This window comes from Corvus brachyrhynchos, unplaced genomic scaffold, assembly GCF_000691975.1.
Source record: "Corvus brachyrhynchos isolate BGI_N302 unplaced genomic scaffold, ASM69197v1 scaffold331, whole genome shotgun sequence".
In the NCBI taxonomy this organism is placed as follows: Eukaryota; Metazoa; Chordata; class Aves; order Passeriformes; family Corvidae; genus Corvus; species Corvus brachyrhynchos.
This window is the reverse complement of record NW_008237229.1, coordinates 1,478,545-1,493,885: the sequence shown is the minus strand read 5'-3', so window position 1 is coordinate 1,493,885 and position 15,341 is coordinate 1,478,545. Positions and strand designations below refer to the sequence as shown.

The following is a 15,341-nucleotide window of genomic DNA, read 5'->3' as shown; positions in this document are numbered from 1 at the left end:
CCCCGCTGTGGCGTGCCGGGGGGGGGGGGCGCGGGGGGGGAGCCCCTGGCTCCGGCGTGGGGGAGCGGCCGGGGTCTTCCCGCGCGTACCCCGACACACAGAGCACGCATCTGCACAAACACCCTGGCTCGATTTCTTAACCAACAAAATGTCCCTTTCCACAAGTTGTCACGGTAGCACACGGGCCGTTTTTTCCCTTTGAATATTCCAAACTGTATCAGCTGAACCAGAAAATGAAGCTGTCAAAACAGCTCATGATAATGTGTAATCCGAACATGATAACATACATGTCTAATATCACTACAACAACAATGTCGACAAGAAACGTTCCTTCATTTACCTCCATTTTAGATCTTAAAGTGAAACTTCAAGCTAGACAACCCTATGGGTATTCGTTCTTGCTTCAAACCTCTTGCCTTGCAAACTGGCACCTCAGTGCAAAAGCAGCAGTACAGCACCTGGCTCTTCCTAAATTACCCCTGCGTAGAAGCCACCTGCACTACTCAAACGTGATGCTTGATACATTGAGACACAAGAACACTAGAAAAAGGATGGACATTACTCTGGAGTCCCGAAATACTTTAAGCTTTTATCTCCAAACATTATTAGTCCCCCATACTTTCAAAGACGGCTTACTGAAAAATTAGTATTTTGAGAGATACAAATCCTGGTCCCAACTAAAATCAAAGAGAGATTGCCATCAGCTTCAATCAAATGAAATAGCATTTTAATCTAAAAAGCCTTGAGATGCATGTGGCAAAAAGAAACTAGATTTTACAAGCAGAAGGATTTAGTTTAGGTTTTTTTTTTTCCAAAGGCTTCCTCACTCAGGTGGAAAGTGCTGAATCAAGGAAGAGAAGCTGGTACCATCTACTCTGAGCATACATCAGAGGAAGGTGAAAAGGGCAGGACCCAGAAAATGAACAGGTACTGCTACACCTGTGGTTGGGTATATGGAGTTTTCAGGAGACTATGGAATTCAAGTGCCAGATACGTGGTTTTATGATATTGCTCAATCTTGACTCTGGAAGCTGTTTTCATCTTCCGTCTTACACAGGTGGGGGGAGCTGGGGGGGTGGGGAGGGGAGGTAACTCACCACAGGATTGACAGGATCTGCCAGGCCAAAATATGCATTTTTTAAGTGTTACTGAGCTGCATTTTTTTAGGACAGACTGCTTTTTTTCCTATTGACATTTTTCTGTCTGGAGAGGCAAAAAGCACCTCAGATACAGATAGGTTTGGAAGCATAATTCAGGGGAACTGCTGTTTTTGGAGGCTGTCAGACACAGGATATATGATGAACAGCTTTTGTGAAGGGCAGTCATGTTTGCTGCCTGCCACAGCACTGTGAGAGCTGAAAACTGAGTGGCTTGGTTAGAAATCACTAACTGGGTCTGAATTTTCATAGTCCTTCAGTATCAGAAGCTGTAATTTATGATGCACAAGATGTGTGTAGCCATATTTATTACCTATGTAAACACTTCATTGACACCTAAGTCCCAAATCTGGCTAGTGTCAGTCAGTCTGCAGGAATCTGCCTTGTTTCTTCCCCCTCCTCAGCAGTTTTCCTCTTTCACGTACTAACATTGGGATTTTTGGTGCAGACTTGTTCCCAGCTTTGAAACGGCTCAGTGCCAATAAATAGAATTTTACAGGATCCTGGTATATCCTGCTTTTACCCTTCTCCAAAAGAGGGAAAGTGTTTCTCATTTCCTCTCTCCCTCTCGAAAAACCCCATGACCCTTTTGGGTCTCTTCCTCCTGAGAAAAGATCACACCGTTCAAGAATGACATGCACAAGCAACCTGTGCCCAGAAGGAACTTTTAGCTGTAATTATATTCCCAACCCTCCCTTTGCTTTTCGCAAACACAGCACTTACCCTGACATAATTGAACTACAAAATCCTAGAAACAATAATAAACCATAGAGAAATTTTCACCCCCTTTAGACACAATTTTTTTTTCCAGAGAGAAACCACAGCTATCATATGAACATGTCTCCTCTGCACACAGATAAAGCTAAAGCTCTGTAAAAGGTTGCAGCAGTGCTGCTTCAGCTAACCAACTTCCATTCCAGTACAAACTGTACACAGGAATAAAAACAAAATCCCAGACAAAGGAAAGAAGACCTTTCTGGTCTTCACCTCTCTTCTGAGGCAACCAGTGTGAGATCCTCCTTGAGTTCCTGAAAGATAAGGTATTTCACATAGCCTCTGTCCCTTCATATCAGGCAACATATGTATACATACACATATTTATATATGCACATAGATATAAATATAAATATACATTGAGTGGATATCTGTGCAAAAAATGAGATTTGCCTTCTACTTTTGTGCTCAAACTTGGTGCTATATCCTCGTGAAACCAGACAATACAGTATAAGCCCTCCTGGAAGGAAACTGGAGACACCTTTATTTCCTGCCTTCCTCTGCGAGTTCCAGCCCCAGGATGCACCATTTGTGAGCCTCAGGCTGAATGTTGGGGAGCACAAGCTGCTGACTTGAGGCCATATTTGCATTCTTGTATAGAGGAGGATTGACAACCCAGCTGAAGCCAGACTGGGTGGCCACCCCTGCCACAAAGTCTTGTTTCTCATGCCTGTTCTGTTTGGGTAAGGAGGGACAAAACTCCAGTAAGAATTAATGGGGAGCTCCTAAAGATGCAGCTCAAGGGACCTGATTGCCCCTCCAATCCAGAGCAGGACCGATGCAGAGCTTTTTCTTGCAGACACTAGGTAAAGGTGGAGAAAGTTTCTATACAGAAACCCTGCAGACCATTTGCAGCCCATCTTCCCTTTACACAGCCTTGTGGCTTTGGTTCAGTTTTTTTAAAAAAAGAGCAAATGGAAAGATGGAGGTAATCAAAAGCATAGGAGGGACCTAAGCAGCTGGTAAAGAAATTAGTCCTGCTTGCCAGTCTTTCTGCCTCAACTTTCACAGGGAGCTCTGAACTCTCTGCTGACACTGTCCTCAAGTATGGGCACTGCACTAGGTGGGTAACACTGGTGACCTGACCTCTGCTTCTCCTCACTGACCTCTCTTTTTCATGTAGCCTACTGCTGCAAATCAGGATAGGCAACTCACTAATGGTTGAGTTTTTAATCCACCTCATCATCAAACTTGGGAGAAAGAAAAAGAGGAAAATGAATTGTAACCACGTAGGTATTGAAGAAAAATAATTCTCTCTGGTAATCAATTATTGGTAAGTTTCTCTCTCTGAAGATGTCAAATATTAATACAATAGTACACTCTCCCTGGAAGGCTACATTTGGAGTTGTATAAAATACATGAACCAGGAACCAAAAAAATTGTGACTCTAACTGTATTAAAAATACTGACTAAGGGTTTAGAAAAAAACCAGCACATACTTTGCAGAGAAGTGAATGTCACTAAAAAAAACCCAAACAAAACCAAAAAACTAACCTTCATCCTTTTGTTTAAACCCATGACCTCAAAAAAGTCATAAAAATTTTTGAGAGGGGCTCATCTGTTTTAAGAAGCAGGATGGGAGAGATGCCAGAAAAGATGAGGTATGCATTTCCACAGTGGAAATGTGGACTGTGGACCTGATCCCGAATCGCCTTAACGTCCATGGATTAAGGACAAATTTACTGATGCAGAAGAGGGTCAGGCAATGCTGACGGGCCTGGCAATGCTCTGAGTAGTTACTTGGCTCCTTGACACAGTTTGCTGTCCGCATTCCCAAGCCATACTCCTTTACTTGGCAGCTGCCACCATGTAACTCACCTGACAAACCAACTTCTCCCATGCCTACTCCTCTCCCACAAACCACAACCCACCCTAACTTTGTGCAGCACAGGGAGCAAAAGGGAGAAAGCAGGTGACGTGATGCGGTAGAAGGCTGTGGGCTAAAGATAATAGTCTGAAGAGAAAGAAGGGTTTTCCATAGAAAAACTGCAGGCAGCAGTCCACAGAAATGACAGTGATAGCCTTTAGCCCTGAGAAAGCATTTGTCAAGGGGAGCCAGATGCTCCTCGGGAAGCCTGTGTGCAAAAGCATCAGATGAAAAGCAGATTTGCAGTATGATTACACCCAAGAAAGAGGACAATCCTCGTTCATTCAAGCTAGTTATTCCTCATCCAAGCTAGTTATTCCTCATCCATATCCCACAAGAAGCAGAGGGAACAGGAAACTTCTGCTATGGCCACCCCCATCAGCTCAGGGTTTCCCTTTAGACCCTTATTAATAAAATAATTCTGGTGTTTATTCTTGTCTTTTCTGACTAGAAATTCCTTATCTATGAAGAGAGACTCACATGGCAGCATTCCACACATGTCCATCTGTTGGTACCAGAGGAAGAAGCAGCTGATTGAAACTAGCATAAATCCAGTAATGTCCTAATGGCATTTAAAAGACCAAGTAACCTCCTGTGGTTTAAATATTCTTACATATTACAATGAAATAACATTGTTAAACAAAATGACACGGATACATTTGCAATAAGCAAAAGGGACACCTCTTTCTATGAATTTGCAAGACTGTTATAGGATGTGTTACATTTTTGGCAAAAGAGGAGGCACTTTTCTGTCAGTATCCCAGTTCATGAAGAATTTCACTTGGCTGGACACTCCAGGGGCACTTCCCCAACTTCCTCCCACCCCTCCACCTTGAACAAAATAATACATTCCCATTTTAAGGCAGTGGAAAATTAGTTCTAATCAGCTGTTCAGGAGAGTCCTCAGGATTAAATAGATTTAAATAATGCCAGGCAAAACATGCTCATTTTGCCCTAATTTTGAAGTGAATTATCAATAAATAAAGAAGTCAGCTAGAATTATAGCTGAAGTTACCACTTTCAAAAAAGGAGTAAAATCTATACAGGAGACATGTCCTGGATTCTCTGCAGCATGCTGACTAACACCTTGCACAGCTGTAACAGCAAAGCCAAATCATTTATCTGCAGTTTGTAAAAGGTTTTGTATGTCATATAAAATTTTGCATTTAATAGTAAATGCTCAGGTCAACTATCACGATCTCGCTATTTGGACAGGAACAAAAAACTGGAAAGAAAACTAACTTGTGAGACGCTGAACAATTGCGTGATGTGCCTTAACCTCTCCTTTAACTGCAAGGCACACCTCTGAGCATGACACTGACAGTCACAGCATGCCTGTCTCCACCCCTGGTCTTTAGACAACATTCTGCTGGGCTAGATTGTCTCTACATTCACCCCAAACACATCTGACCTGTGATTTCCTGTATTGTCCCTCTATCTTGATATAAACTTAGAGAAATGTTTTAGTTTCTTCTCAGTTGCTTTAACTTCTCTGCTTGAGAAATTAAGTTTTAGCTACCCCAGGAAAAAAAAGGAAGTCTCTACATGGTTAAACAGTTATGCCCTAATTCTTGTGAGTGCCTGCATGGTCAGTGGTATTCTATATATATATATATATATATATATATATATAACTGGAAATTCTTACAAATTCAGAAGATCATTGCATACAACTACCTTAGCATGAACTGAGGAATTCTGTAACTGTTTCTTAAGCCTGTTTAAGGATCCCAACATGCAGTTACATACAAGAACAATCATTAAAAACTCGCTTCAGGAAATAATGTAGCCAATAAGTTGGTAGCCTCATGTACTCACAACCTGATTTATGTCAATAATATTTATCACAGAAATACAGCTTTTGCTTGACTGCATGACTAGCAAATCCAGATAAAATATCAAAGCTTAGTGAATAAACAAAACCACAGTATTTTCCTCCTTATGCATCTCTTTTTTAAAGCTATACATCTGCTTATAACAAATACCTGTTGAGTCATGTTCTGCTTGACCTTTTGGGATACAGCTCTTAGGTTTCCTATAAGTATTTCTATGGTATATTTGTACAAAGTACATGATCTCTGGATTAAATAGCTCTCACATATTTGCTCATAATTGAAGAGACATGGCTTGTTGACCCATGTGGTCCTTTCCACAACCAGGTTTATGTTACAATTAAACTTCATGCTTTCATGACATGAATTTATTTATTTCTCTGGAGAGAGAAAATGGTCAATATGAAGACTAAGCAGATACATTACTTATATAGATGACTATTCCTTCTCACACCTATGTGAGAGAGGGGGAAAAACAATCTTAAACAAAGTGCGATAATCTCCTGGAAAGTAAGTCTACTTTTTTCTTTTTTTCTTCTGTTTACTTATTCACTTTATTCACTGCTGGTCTCAAATGCTATTCTGATAGAATGAGTTAATGAAATTCAAACCCATATGATTTTACTGATCTTATTTTTACTAAAACCCAAAAGTTTTTCCAGCATCTACCGGGCTGCTTGTATAACACCGATTAGATTCTTCGGAGCAAATACTTCTCACAGGATCATTTCACTTGGGGTGAAAGGTGATAAAAGCATTGGTGCACAAAGGAGAAGGGGGAAAGGTTGAAAAGTCCACAGAACTTGCAGACATTTTGGAACAAGCCATTTAATAAGTTACTGAGGAATCTATATTTTCTCACATACTTTGGGAAACAAAAGGTTTGTTTTTACAATAAAAATGCATAATGTGAGAAAATTTCCTAAACCATGGCGACATTTTCTCTGTTTTTAAAGTTTCAGACTTACAACAATGGTGACATGTTTCTGTGCAATCTGCATAATTGAAGGCCTGGTTTTGGTTGTTTTTTGGTTTGGGGTTTTCTGGTTTGTTTGTTTGTTTTTTAAGGAGACCCATTCTAGCTTGATGCCTCGCAACCTCCTTAAAATTTTAGATCTTCATGTCCCAATGACGCAGTGCAATGCTATGTAGAACTATCACAGCAGAGTCTGAGGTTAGCAATAGTACAAATACAATCCAGCAATCTCAGCTAATGCAGCTGCTCAGACACTGCACTGTATGTTTTAAAACATTGAGAGGGTTTTCGAAAGCTTATAGCTGCTTGGAATATTTAACAACTTACAACAACACTTACATCATCAACCAATTTGCCTACCAATCCTAAAACATTTAAAGGGCTTTAAACCTACCCATATGCAGACTCTTCCTGCTCAGAATCAGCTACAGCAATCTGCCACCCACATCACTAAACACAATGACAAGATTATGCTTCCATGCCTTTGCAGCCTATTCTTCACAATATGCAAATCTTCAGGAACTGCATTTCTGATCCCGATGCAACAGCACAAAAGCCATTGTTGTAAGAAATGGTTTAACCTGTCAGCAACACTGTCACCACAGTTACTACCACTAATAAAGATATGATCATAATCTGCCACTTAAGGATCATTAGATGCATTATGACTACTGTATTCTTTTACATAGTTCTTTTATATGGACACTAATTGAGAACACTTGATTTAAATAAAATCAAGCACTATAAATTGTCATTGACAAATCTGTTCTTAACCTTTACTGTGTAGGGTGGTGCTTGCTTTAGGGAAAACCAGCTATTAAAAAGGCTAACCCTGCAAACTATTTATCAGAAATACAAACCACTGTAACACTGTATACAAAGAGGAGAGCTTGGAAGAAGCACACAAGGATGCTCTGTCTGAACATGTAAATGACTTACATTAAGCTAGGTAAAACTCCTCAGTACCATTCAAATGCTTGTGGTCCATGCAACAATTTATGGTGTGTTTAGGAATGGACAGCTGTACATTCAGAAGGATTCAAGGTACATATCTGTAAAAGGCACAGAGTGCATGACAGAAGTTTATTCTATGTAATTATTTTTATATAATTTTATTGAGGCTGCAGAAAATCTGAAAAATATAGCAAATGTCTAAATATGGGTTGTACATGCATCTCAGATGTGGCTCTTTTGCATGTGTCATAGAGTCCTCCCCTTTGAAAGCTTAATTTATGGAAATATTTCATCTCAGAATGACCGTGAGCTGTCAGAGTGACCCTGAAAACAAATCAAAACTAAACAAGGATATGCCCTCCCCTCCCCACCCAATTGGAGGCCCAGAACATATCAAATATGGCCTTCCTTACAAAGAGCAAAATATTAATGTTACAGGAATTTGTGGAAAACATGATCAACATTGGTCACCTCCCTTAAAGAGAAATGAACACAATTTGGCAGAGGTGCAGAGGTACAGAGAAGAGGGATGAAGAAGGTTGGACTGGAGGGCTGGTATCAGAGACGAGGAGGAGCAGGATTTATCAGACATGGGATCGCTGTGGCTGCCTGCAATAACCAGGAGAAGCACACAGCACACCACGGCTTGCCTTGCCATCCTGGGCACAAGGGCTGCAGCTTCCTACTACAGCAGGAACACTGCAAAGGGCTGTTGCAGGCAATGTTGTATCCAGAACCGTGGGCCACTGCTTTTGCCTAACAGAAATCAAAGGCATATTGCTGCTTTCCAGAGAAGTACGAGAGAGCTTTCCCATGATTAGAAAAAACTATTTAATATATTCCAAATGGAACTGTTTCACCTAATTTAAGAATTCTGGCTTGAGATGCTGCAAGCCATGTGTAAATGAGACAGGAGAAAAAAATCAGAGTTTCAAGCCACCAGAAGAGCCTGGATCTGGTAAGAGCATGACTGGAGAAAACACCACCAATATCCAGCCTGGTCCAGCTCAGAGAGCAGTGCAACTGTCCAAGGGGAGAGAGGGCACCAATGGAGCATGGAGAGCTCCCTTTCGTTATGCTTCCACTTTGTCATGGTGAGCTGCTGTTTCTGCTGGAAGTCCCATCCAGTGGAGGGAAAGGAGGCAGAAGATGGCAGGCGTCCACACACCTTTTGGAGCCTGTTCCTTCTATTGTGTCAGTGAACAATAGCCTCCTGCTAATCTGTGAATCTCCTCAAGCTCCCTTCATGCCTTTACCATACTGCTTCCCCAGCCCGTTACCTTCTCTGCTATTTACAGCTCTCTGAACCGTCAGATTATTTCTCTGTATGCCCAGTGAGAAGGTAAGTTGAAAAGAAAATAAGATGTCACTGAGTCAGGTGCCTAAATTTTCCAGTTTAACTTGGATACTTTCCATATGCTATCTCTAAAAATTTATGTGATTTGCAGCATGAGCCAATGGCTGTCTTCTGTTAACTCCACAGAGCACACAGCCAATGATTAACAAAAAACCGGTGCTGTGGCAAAATACTTCCAGTACTGCCAAATTCTGTTTTTCTTGGTAATTTCAATTGCCTATGGAATCCTGAATTAGTGTTAGTATACAATGTACAATTCATGGCATGTTGCTGCTGTGAACTTGTTGAATGGGTATGGGGCCATGAGCAACCTGGTCTAGTGGAAGGTGTCCCTCCCCCTGGCATGGGGGTTGGAACTAGATGGTCTTTAAGGTCACTTCCAACCTAAATCATTCCATGATTCTTTCCTGTGCCTTTCTGGAAAATACTGAATGGATAGACTGCACTTCAAAAACTCAAAGTATCAACAGACATAAAAATACAAACACTACATACCTATTAAGGGATTTTTTAAAAAATTATACTATCAGATTTTAGAACTAAATCTTAGCAGATGATTGTTCCAACTGTTAGTTATTGAAATTGTGATGGCAACTTACAAAGTCATTCTTTATACTGAGAAATACTCTGGAAGTATTTGGATTAATTATAAACTAAACAAACCAATCCTATATTATCCATATACAAAATGAAAATGATGAAAAAAAATTTTACAGCTTTCTCTATTACAAATGTACACTATTTTTTTTTTTTTTTAATTTACAATTTTTTATTTACCTGGCACATAAAAATCCTGACCCCAGATTTAAATATTTTTGTTGCATATTCCAAGTTTATGCTTGGAATCTGTTCACTTGAACATTTTAACATATTAATATAACATATTAACATACCAATGATAAGCAGAGAAACCTCTGCTGTGGGCCACACAGAAAATCTGCTATAATCATGCATGGTAAAGACATGATGTTACATCCACTAAGAGTTAAAATGGTGCACATTATGCAAAACTCTATCATCAGTAACAATTTTAAGCGACTTCAGCAATAAGGATCAAATCTTACAGTAAGTCAAATGTGGGGTGCAATGCCACAACTAAAATAATTCTAACACAGATGTTTAAAATCTAACTACAAAAAAAAATTAGATTATTAACTGATCAATCCCTCCCTTGAAATGCCTATTTCTCTTCACAGACTATAAATGGATTCAATGAGTTCATCTAGATATCTAATAATCAGTGCCCAGAAATCACTGTGAAATGGAAGTAAAGGTTATTAGCAGGAAATACACCTGAGCAACTGCATTGCATGGCAGCAAGCCAAAATTCTCAGGGATGTGTTAATAACTTGGAAAGTAAAGGTGCAGAGCTGGTGACCAGTCAAACTTGCTGGTCACCAGCAAGTGACAGAGCTTTTGCATGCAGTTTAACAACTCTGCTGATGATTCATCATTTTTAGTGGTATTAATGAATCCACTTTTTTTCTTAAGTGGATTTTTCTTCTTCACCTAAAAGGAATAGTTCTTTCAATACAGTGCTGTTCAGTTTGGTCCATAAGCCACCCAATGACCTCAAGCAATGAGAAAATCCATATGGGCAAGCAATTCATATCTGCAACATCTCATGAAAAGAACCCCAACTTCAGCGATGTTCCACAAAAAAAGAAAAATGCTTCCACTGTAAACAACTCTCTATCTATTCACTACAGGGATTGTGACAATACATTATTCTTTGCATTATTTTTCTGGGCTTTTAAATTCCTCCCCCTCTAAATTCTACCACAACTGCAAGCTAGTACAATTTGAATAAAATGCCTTATGTGTACTGATGCCAATACATATGAAAATTAGCATTTACCTGTCAACACACTGAGGTAAGCCTGAATTTCCCTTAAAATAAAAATGAAAAGCAAGCAGCATATAAGAGCTTCCCTCTTCTCCATGTATAATTATGTAATTAAAAGCCTCACGTAATAGGTATGTTATTGCTTTGTATGTGCACACACAAAAATTTTCTGTCTCTTGGTATGAAGTTACCTCTCCATTTAAAGTTAGTGTTACAATCAATCCATCAATTTTTTCATGGACTCCCCACCATCCAATTGTGGACAGGGCATTCACCTTTACTGGCTGAGTTTCTGTGAAGTCTGATGAATGTACCTGAAACTGCCATAGGATCCAAGGCCTATAAAGACTGCCTTACTTCAGAAATCTTTTTCTCAGGACTAACCTATCATTTTATGAAAGATTACATTCTCTAATTCTTATAGATGCCTTTTTTGGTAAAGTTCTCTCTTCCCCCTGCCCCCCCTTTTCCCCCCACCCACCCCTTTGCTCTGTACTCTCTTATTTGGGGCCTCTTCAATACCTGCCATCCACTGCAACAATCAATGCCAGCAGCATCAGTTTTGCAGGAAATCATATAGGTGATTTCACAAAGTTGTGTGAGAATTCATAACCATCATAAAAAAAAATATATAAACTGTAAAACCCCCTTCCTCCAAATTTCATGCTTATAGGAGCTGTCAGCAGCAGTCTCTTTTCCCTTTTGATACAGATGATACACATTTCAGAAAATTGGACTGAATATGTAATTCCATAAAGATAGGAACTAGCCCTTTGAAACTCGCCTTCCTGATTTATGGGGCATAAAAATCTCTCTCAAAAGGAGCAGTAAGACTCCTGTTTCCTGAAAAACTCCTGCTCACAGATCAGTATATAAAATTCTGAAGTCCCACCCCATTTCTCAGTGCATCTTTTAAGCGGCAGATTAGGTTTTGAATGATCTTGAACAAAAAAAAACCAGACACACCCCACCCTCAAATATCTTTTTCAAGAAAAACTTGATTAAAGCTGATGAGCGAAGAACTTGGGACATTGTGAACAGAAACAAAGGTATATATACTGTGCAGGCCTGATGTTAACAGACAGAGCATGTTGCTCCTGAAAAATCAGATGTGAAAACATGAAAAGCAAATGTTGATTTTTTTCCCCACAAATATATATCCATTTAAAAAACTTTGTCCATTGTTCAGTACGTTATCTGTATCTCAGAAGCAATGATAATCAGTGCGTTTCTGTTGAAGTACCGAATGAGTAACCTTCAACCTAAGGCTGAAGGGCAGGTGACCAACCTTAGAGACATGTTTACATTGTTTTTTTTAAAATGCACTTTATGTTGTGTATTTCATTACAAATTTTTAGATTCCAAGTGTGTAACAGGGAAATAAATTAAACATAATAAACATGACTTATGGAGATGACCTCAGAGTTCGAGCATAGGAGGGACTTGGCTGTGGAACAAACAACTTCTGGAGATGGTCCAGGACTTCAAACTCTCCTTTTTTCAATTAGATGATCTAACAGAACCCATGATGATCCAGCACAACAAACAAATTGTCTGAGGACATGCCAAGTAGTAAAAACAGTAAAACATGATTTTTGCCTCTTAGCACTAGGAATTCACTCTCATTAAAAAGGGGCTCTTCTGCAAATAAAATAAAATAAAATAAAATAAAATAAAATCCAATACTGTAATACACAGCACTGAATTCCATGCTTATGATTATAAGAAGATCCTCTTGTTCTAAAAAACTGAAAAAGTGTGCTGCAGGACATTAAGAAGTTTAATATAGGGACTACCCTTCATCAACACAGTGTAGTGGTTAGCAGGCTTCCAAGCAGTCCCATTTCAGACAGTTTGAAACCAAAATCAAAGCAAAACCTAAACAGGATTATCTAAGGACTCATCACTGTGTAAAAATAGCTCATGTGTTTGATGCTCTGTCATGAAAACACATTACAGAAACCTGAAAAAAAAGAGGTGTACATATACACACACACATAAACACTTTTCTGATGGTAATCACACACATGTAGAATTTAAAACAACAAAAGATACCCAGCACAGACATAAACTAAAAGGTGAAAGGAACCCACAAGAGATGTAATCCATGAAAGAAACAACAGCAGTTTAATAGTGAGAAAGCAGTGCTACGAGGGCCTTAGCTGGCTGCTTGTCTCCAGGTGTGCCCCAGTGCACAGCTCATGTGTTTGGAGTGCATTTTCCCCCACTTGCTTTCTCAGCTGAAAAGCTAATGAAGTCTCAACAAACAGACTTAAGTTCAAACATCATTAATTCTGCTATTAAGGTATATCACTAAGAGGTTCTCCCACTTATATAGTTATGAAGTGCCTGGCAACAAGGACATTTATAAATAATTTCTCTAAAGAAGGAAAGACCAACCTGAATTTTATTGCAGATCACTAGCTGTGTCATTCTTTACAGTTTCAAGCCCCAGAACAGTAGAAAGAAGATGACAGATTCCCCCGAATTAGTGCACAAAAGGCTTCTGCCAAAATGGCATCAACTATTTTGTTACAGATTCATAACACAAAATGTCTCAATCATTCTTTTAAAGCATTACTTATGATAAAAATTAACAGGGGCCTTCAGACCAGAGCAACATCAGGCACCTTTAAAACTGTCCTAAAAGCAAAAGTTCCAGTGAAGCCATACTGGTATGAGTATGGTTACTGAATTCCAGACAAAGCACATCAAAGGAATATCTCCTCTAAAAGCCTAGTTCAAGACATCAGATGGCACCAGCCTTGAAGCCCTCCCCTCTCCTCCCCTACAGGGGAGCCAGGAGTGAACCAGGAAGGACCTGTTCCCATCACCCCTTCTGTGCAGTTCTTTCCCTTCTTCCTCCAAAATGACTCCACTACCATACATCTTACAGGTCCAAAAATATTCCTCCCCCATATGTTTGGCATGCTTTGGTTAGAGGACAACAAGCTGTTACACATTTCCTTCACAGGACCAAAAGCATATCTAGTATGAGATGCAAGAGCCTGCATTTTGGCCACAGAAGACACAGACCTGGTCTTTTGATGGGGAAGGATTAATGTCCAAGACTCTTCCACAGACACTTCAGGACATGTGGCCTGCTCCAGCTGGAAGATAAGCATCACCATTCACAGCAGTGTGGTTTCTGAGGAACACATGAAAGGGGCTTCAAGCTGTAGATCACATTAAAAAAAACTGGGATCTCAAGTTGCGTGCAGTGTTTTTGTTTCTTGTTCAATTTTCCCCTGCTTAAAAATAACTTCTTCACTTACAATAGTAAAGCTGAATACCATGGAAAGAACTGAAGAGCAACAAAACATTGCTCTAAGGTGCCATTAATGTTGTCCATTGTCCTGACATCAATGCATCCACCTCTCACAAATCTGCACAGCATATCTGTCATCAATGTTCCTACCAACATGCTGCACCTCTGAGGGTTTATCCTTTCTCTCCAGTGTCACCTGAGTGTCCAATGATGACAATGATTTGGCAAACTCAGAGCTGACAGGTAGGTACAGACTTCCCTTTAAGAACATAAATATGGTTCATTTAATTGTTTTGAATTTAGTCAGGTCCTCTGCAAAGTGTTCTTCTGTGACTAAAAAAGCCCAAATGCCCCAAATGCACAAAGATGGCAATTTTCTCAACCAACATTCAGCTAAAAAACAGGTTATGATCCACTGCTCCTGGTGACTTCCTTTCAAACAAAAGGGCATGAGATTAAAAAGCATGAGATTACAGGGGAAAGAACTAATGGGTCAGAGGTGACTTCAGGCAACATATGAAGAATCTCAAGCAGACCTGAGGAAGACAAGTTAATGTAAACATGGACTTATTAATACACAGATCGTAGAGTCATGGAATCATTAAGGTTGGAACCAAGACCCCTAAGATCATCAAGACCAATCCCTGACCAATCACCACCTCGTCAACTAGACCACAGTGCTAAGTGCCACATCCAGTTTTTTCTTGGAACATTTCCAGGGTTGGTGACTCCACACCTTCCTGGGCAGCCCATCCCAATGCCTGATCATCCTTTCTGTGAAAAATAATTGTTCCTCATGTCCAGCCTGGACTTCTCCTGGCACAGCTTGAGGCTGTGTCCTCTTGCCCTGTTCCTGATGAAGTGCATCTCTCTTTCCCATCTCTTTTTAAGACATAGCTAGCCCACCTAAAAATTTATTTTGGATCTCTATTTGCAGTACTTAGTAAATTATGCGATTCTGACTAAGATCTGAATTAGAAAAGATGAAAGGTAAATTAGGTCATAAGAAGACAACCAACATTGCAATCAATCAATGTTTCATAATTTAAAAAAAAATGAAACCATTCACCAGCCACCAGATTTTTTCTCAATCTCTGAAGAATATGTGACAACCATTGAGGCTGGAGGTGGCAGAATTTTTCCTAGATGCCTCCTGATGCCATTTAATATTTTATTTCAACATTCTTTTGATCCCCTCTCCCAAAATAGTCTCTACAAATACCATCTCTACAATCTCTAGTACTGACATGAAAGAAAGGCTCCAAACTTTCTCAATCTATGGATGCCTATGTATTGAATTTTAGATTACC

At 39.7% G+C, this 15,341-nt stretch overlaps 1 long non-coding RNA gene across 1 annotated transcript in view; it reads left to right on the top strand.

The window, feature by feature from the left end:
• Positions 1–5,740, top strand: part of LOC108445485 — a 6,129-nt gene extending 389 nt beyond the window's left edge. The window contains exon 2 of the long non-coding RNA XR_001860361.1: positions 818–5,740. This is a non-coding gene — a long non-coding RNA (uncharacterized LOC108445485). The remainder of the gene's footprint in view (positions 1–817) is intronic.
• The last annotated feature ends 9,601 nt before the right edge of the window (positions 5,741–15,341 follow it).